The 6,000-nt window shown below is 43.6% G+C and overlaps 3 non-coding genes across 3 annotated transcripts; all 3 read right to left on the bottom strand.

Annotated features, from left to right (window-relative positions):
- Positions 1-999: 999 nt before the first annotated feature.
- On the bottom strand, positions 1,000-1,072 carry TRNAV-CAC. Its single transcript has one exon. It is a non-coding gene; the product is annotated as a tRNA-Val (tRNA).
- Positions 1,073-2,977: 1,905 nt separating this feature from the next.
- On the bottom strand, positions 2,978-3,050 carry TRNAV-CAC. Its single transcript has one exon. It is a non-coding gene; the product is annotated as a tRNA-Val (tRNA).
- A 1,905-nt stretch (positions 3,051-4,955) lies between these two features.
- Positions 4,956-5,028, bottom strand: TRNAV-CAC. The gene has a single exon. It is a non-coding gene; the product is annotated as a tRNA-Val (tRNA).
- Positions 5,029-6,000: the final 972 nt, after the last annotated feature.

The following is a 6,000-nucleotide window of genomic DNA, read 5'->3' as shown; positions in this document are numbered from 1 at the left end:
AACTGGAGCTCATTAACAAAACTAACAGCATCACCCTGGGTCTGACATAGACAATGGCCTCATGACTCATCACAGCTATCTGTGAACTTAACCTTTAGCAGCTCCAGCTGCCTTTTCACACTTACCTCAGTTATCAATAGGCTATACTCTAATGCTATTACCACTCTCTCCACATCATTTCCTGACTAACCCAGTGCCTTCTCTATGTTCCCCATATATTTTATCCATCTCATTCAAAAGAGTATTCACTTAGGAGCAGAGCTGTGTATATCACAGCGCAGCCATGACTCTTCAATGGTCTCTTCTGTTGCTGACTTCAGGAGGGCTAAGAGAATGAATCAACATAAACTGTAAACTCAGGATCAGCCGAGAAGGAAGCAGAGATCGGAAGCAGGTGATTTCCCAGCGGATGCTGTCTCTCTGAAATGTCATTTCCAGAAACTTTATTTCTTTTACTGTCATGTCGGATTTCTTGGCTTTCTAGCACCCTAAGTATCACCTCGATTAAATAGTCCTTTGAGCACCACAGCAATGAGATCAACACACCCACTGTTATTGTGGAGGCTGTGTTATGCTGAAGTCCTGATTGCTTACCTCCTATCTCAACCTGATGGTGACAGATAGGTGCCAGAGATGCAGGACGTGGTTCTTTCAGCTCTTATCTCTGATACGTATGTTTTGTCTCTACTTGTCTTTCTTAATAAGCTTTCGCACATTATTACGTCATGTTTGGTTACTAGGGTTCGATGTTTTATTTCATGTGTAATATTTGAAATATTTCTTGAAATCTTAAAAAGCACTTTAACATCCACAGTTGTATATTAAGGAATTGAGATGGTTAGCAAGAAATAATGCAAAATGCCTGTGATGATAGGCACGTCACCACTTTGGATTAGGGAGAGCTGCATATGCTCTAGAATGTTACTCGGCATGTCTGTCCGGACACAGGTGAAGACCGTGAGGAGGCAGAACATTAAAACTAGTGTAAAAACTAGGAACTGTTTCTGCCTGGTTTCGAACCAGGGACCTTTCACGTGTGAGGCGAACGTGATAACCACTACACTACAGAAACTGAGGCCTTTGGATGTGTGCTGGCGTCTTTCTAATAAAAAGATTGTCTGACAGGGTCATGGCTGTATGAGATTCAGGAAGGATTATCCTTGGGTAAAATTCATCTACCTGCTTGTATTTTATATTTGCAGTTGAAATGCCGAGGTCGTGCTGGATTAACGCCAACTTGCACTCCAACTAGGTTTGTCAGGAGAGGACGGTTAAAGGTAGTGCACCCACCCCCTCCCAACACCACCTGTACTGCACAGGTGGAGATCTTCCCAAGTTTGCTTTCAGTTGTCAGAATGGCCGAGTGGTGTAAGGTGCCAGGCTCAAGTCTTCCTGCTTCCCTGTGCAGGGTGTTCTGGTCTCCTGGTGGAGGTGTGGGTTCAAATCCCTGTTCTGACAAGCTCATTCTGTAGTTTAGAGCCTCAGGCTTATTTTTCCAATACATTTTAGGTTCTAATTGAAAAAGCAGACATGACAAGCTGGGTCACACCAATGGTCAATTAAGGACAGTATCCTGATCCCCAATCTCAAGCAGATACTCACCAGCAACCGTGAATTGTACAACAATGACACCAACTTAGGTACCAGACCCTGCCAGAAACCCACATGCCAATTCTGTCCACAGATTAAGCCAGACAACACCATCACAGAAGCCAACAACATCAGCTGCAACATCCGGCCCCTTTCACTGCTCTTCCTCCAAGGTGATACATGCCTTGTCACTCTGATGTCTACCTAGGACAAACAAGTCAATCTATAAGGAAAAGAATAAATGGACATAAATCTGTCATGAGAAATGGCAACATTCAGAAACCAGTATCAGAACATTTCAACCTTGCAGGACATTCTCTATCTGACCTTAAAGTAGCTATTCTCCTACAGAGAAACTTCAAAGGAGCACTCCAGGATGTAACTGCTGAACTGGAGCTCATTAACAAAACTAACAGCATCACACTGGCTCTGACATAGACAATGGCCTCATGACTCATCACAGCTATCTGTGAACTTAACCTTTAGCAGCTCCAGCTGCCTTTTCACACTTACCTGGGTTATCAATAGGCTCTACTCTAATGCTATTACCACTCTCTCCACATCATTTCCTGACTAACCCAGTGCCTTCTCTATGTTCCCCATATATTTTATCCATCTCATTCAAAAGAGTATTCACTTAGGAGCAGAGCTGTGTATATCACAGCGCAGCCATGACTCTTCAATGGTCTCTTCTGTTGCTGACTTCAGGAGGGCTAAGAGAATGAATCAACATAAACTGTAAACTCAGGATCAGCCGAGAAGGAAGCAGAGATCGGAAGCAGGTGATTTCCCAGCGGATGCTGTCTCTCTGAAATGTCATTTCCAGAAACTTTATTTCTTTTGCTGTCATGTTGGATTTCTTGGCTTTCTAGCACCCTAAGTATCACCTCGATTAAATAGTCCTTTGAGCACCACAGCAATGATATCAACACACCCACTGTTATCGTCGAGGCTGTGTTATGCTTAAGTCCTGATTGCTTACCTCCTATCTCAACCTGATGGTGACAGATAGGTGCCAGAGATGCAGGACGTGGTTCTTTCAGCTCTTATCTCTGATACGTATGTTTTGTCTCTACTTGTCTTTCTTAATAAGCTTTCGCACATTATTACGTCATGTTTGGTTACTAGGGTTCGATGTTTTATTTCATGTGTAATATTTGAAATATTTCTTGAAATCTTAAAAAGCACTTTAACATCCACAGTTGTATATTAAGGAATTGAGATGGTTAGCAAGAAATAATGCAAAATGCCTGTGATGATAGGCACTTCACCACTTTGGATTAGGGAGAGCTGCATATGCTCTAGAATGTTACTCGGCATGTCTGTCCGGACGCAGGTGAAGACCGTGAGGAGGCAGAACATTAAAACTAGTGTAAAAACTAGGAACTGTTTCTGCCTGGTTTCGAACCAGGGACCTTTCGCGTGTGAGGCGAACGTGATAACCACTACACTACAGAAACTGAGGCCTTTGGACGTGTGCTGGCTTCTTTCTAATAAAAAGATTGTCTGACAGGGTCATGGCTGTATGAGATTCAGGAAGGATTATCCTTGGGTAAAATTCATCTACCTGCTTGTATTTTATATTTGCAGTTGAAATGCCGAGGTCGTGCTGGATTAACGCCAACTTGCACTCCAACTAGGTTTGTCAGGAGAGGACGGTTAAAGGTAGTGCACCCACCCCCTCCCAACACCACCTGTACTGCACAGGTGGAGATCTTCCCAAGTTTGCTTTCACTTGTCAGAATGGCCGAGTGGTGTAAGGTGCCAGGCTCAAGTCTTCCTGCTTCCCTGTGCAGGGTGTTCTGGTCTCCTGATGGAGGCGTGGGTTCAAATCCCTGTTCTGATAAGCTCATTCTGTAGTTCAGAGCCTCAGGCTTATTTTTTCAATACATTTTAGGTTCTAATTGAAAAAGCAGACATGACAAGCTGGGTCACACCAATGGTCAATTAAGGACAGTATCCTGATCCCCAATCTCAAGCAGATACTCACCAGCAACCGTGAATTGTACAACAATGACACCAACTTAGGTACCAGACCCTGCCAGAAACCCACATGCCAATTCTGTCCACAGATTAAGCCAGACAACACCATCACAGGAGCCAACAACATCAGCTGCAACATCCGGCCCCTTTCACTGCTCTTCCTCCAAGGTGATACATGCCTTGTCACTCTGATGTCTACCTAGGACAAACAAGTCCTTCTATAAGGAAAAGAATAAATGGACATAAATCTGTCATGAGAAATGGCAACATTCAGAAACCAGTATCAGAACATTTCAACCTTGCAGGACATTCTCTATCTGACCTTAAAGTAGCTATTCTCCTACAGAGAAACTTCAAAGGAGCACTCCAGGATGTAACTGCTGAACTGGAGCTCATTAACAAAACTAACAGCATCACCCTGGGTCTGACATAGACAATGGCCTCATGACTCATCACAGCTATCTGTGAACTTAACCTTTAGCAGCTCCAGCTGCCTTTTCACACTTACCTCAGTTATCAATAGGCTATACTCTAATGCTATTACCACTCTCTCCACATCATTTCCTGACTAACCCAGTGCCTTCTCTATGTTCCCCATATATTTTATCCATCTCATTCAAAAGAGTATTCACTTAGGAGCAGAGCTGTGTATATCACAGCGCAGCCATGACTCTTCAATGGTCTCTTCTGTTGCTGACTTCAGGAGGGCTAAGAGAATGAATCAACATAAACTGTAAACTCAGGATCAGCCGAGAAGGAAGCAGAGATCGGAAGCAGGTGATTTCCCAGCGGATGCTGTCTCTCTGAAATGTCATTTCCAGAAACTTTATTTCTTTTGCTGTCATGTCGGATTTCTTGGCTTTCTAGCACCCTAAGTATCACCTCGATTAAATAGTCCTTTGAGCACCACAGCAATGATATCAACACACCCACTGTTATCGTCGAGGCTGTGTTATGCTTAAGTCCTGATTGCTTACCTCCTATCTCAACCTGATGGTGACAGATAGGTGCCAGAGATGCAGGACGTGGTTCTTTCAGCTCTTATCTCTGATACGTATGTTTTGTCTCTACTTGTCTTTCTTAATAAGCTTTCGCACATTATTACGTCATGTTTGGTTACTAGGGTTCGATGTTTTATTTCATGTGTAATATTTGAAATATTTCTTGAAATCTTAAAAAGCACTTTAACATCCACAGTTGTATATTAAGGAATTGAGATGGTTAGCAAGAAATAATGCAAAATGCCTGTGATGATAGGCACTTCACCACTTTGGATTAGGGAGAGCTGCATATGCTCTAGAATGTTACTCGGCATGTCTGTCCGGACACAGGTGAAGACCGTGAGGAGGCAGAACATTAAAACTAGTGTAAAAACTAGGAACTGTTTCTGCCTGGTTTCGAACCAGGGACCTTTCGCGTGTGAGGCGAACGTGATAACCACTACACTACAGAAACTGAGGCCTTTGGACGTGTGCTGGCTTCTTTCTAATAAAAAGATTGTCTGACAGGGTCATGGCTGTATGAGATTCAGGAAGGATTATCCTTGGGTAAAATTCATCTACCTGCTTGTATTTTATATTTGCAGTTGAAATGCCGAGGTCGTGCTGGATTAACGCCAACTTGCACTCCAACTAGGTTTGTCAGGAGAGGACGGTTAAAGGTAGTGCACCCACCCCCTCCCAACACCACCTGTACTGCACAGGTGGAGATCTTCCCAAGTTTGCTTTCAGTTGTCAGAATGGCCGAGTGGTGTAAGGTGCCAGGCTCAAGTCTTCCTGCTTCCCTGTGCAGGGTGTTCTGGTCTCCTGATGGAGGCGTGGGTTCAAATCCCTGTTCTGACAAGCTCATTCTGTAGTTCAGAGCCTCAGGCTTATTTTTTCAATACATTTTAGGTTCTAATTGAAAAAGCAGACATGACAAGCTGGGTCACACCAATGGTCAATTAAGGACAGTATCCTGATCCCCAATCTCAAGCAGATACTCACCAGCAACCGTGAATTGTACAACAATGACACCAACTTAGGTACCAGACCCTGCCAGAAACCCACATGCCAATTCTGTCCACAGATTAAGCCAGACAACACCATCACAGGAGCCAACAACATCAGCTGCAACATCCGGCCCCTTTCACTGCTCTTCCTCCAAGGTGATACATGCCTTGTCGCTCTGATGTCTACCTAGGACAAACAAGTCCTTCTATAAGGAAAAGAATAAATGGACATAAATCTGTCATGAGAAATGGCAACATTCAGAAACCAGTATCAGAACATTTCAACCTTGCAGGACATTCTCTATCTGACCTTAAAGTAGCTATTCTCCTACAGAGAAACTTCAAAGGAGCACTCCAGGATGTAACTGCTGAACTGGAGCTCATTAACAAAACTAACAGCATCACCCTGGGTCTGACATAGACAATGGCCTCATGAC

This window comes from Rhinatrema bivittatum, unplaced genomic scaffold (assembly GCF_901001135.1).
Source record: "Rhinatrema bivittatum unplaced genomic scaffold, aRhiBiv1.1, whole genome shotgun sequence".
NCBI lineage: Eukaryota > Metazoa > Chordata > Amphibia > Gymnophiona > Rhinatrematidae > Rhinatrema > Rhinatrema bivittatum.
The sequence above is the reverse complement of the archived record's forward strand: the minus strand, read 5'-3'. Positions and strand labels throughout refer to the sequence as shown.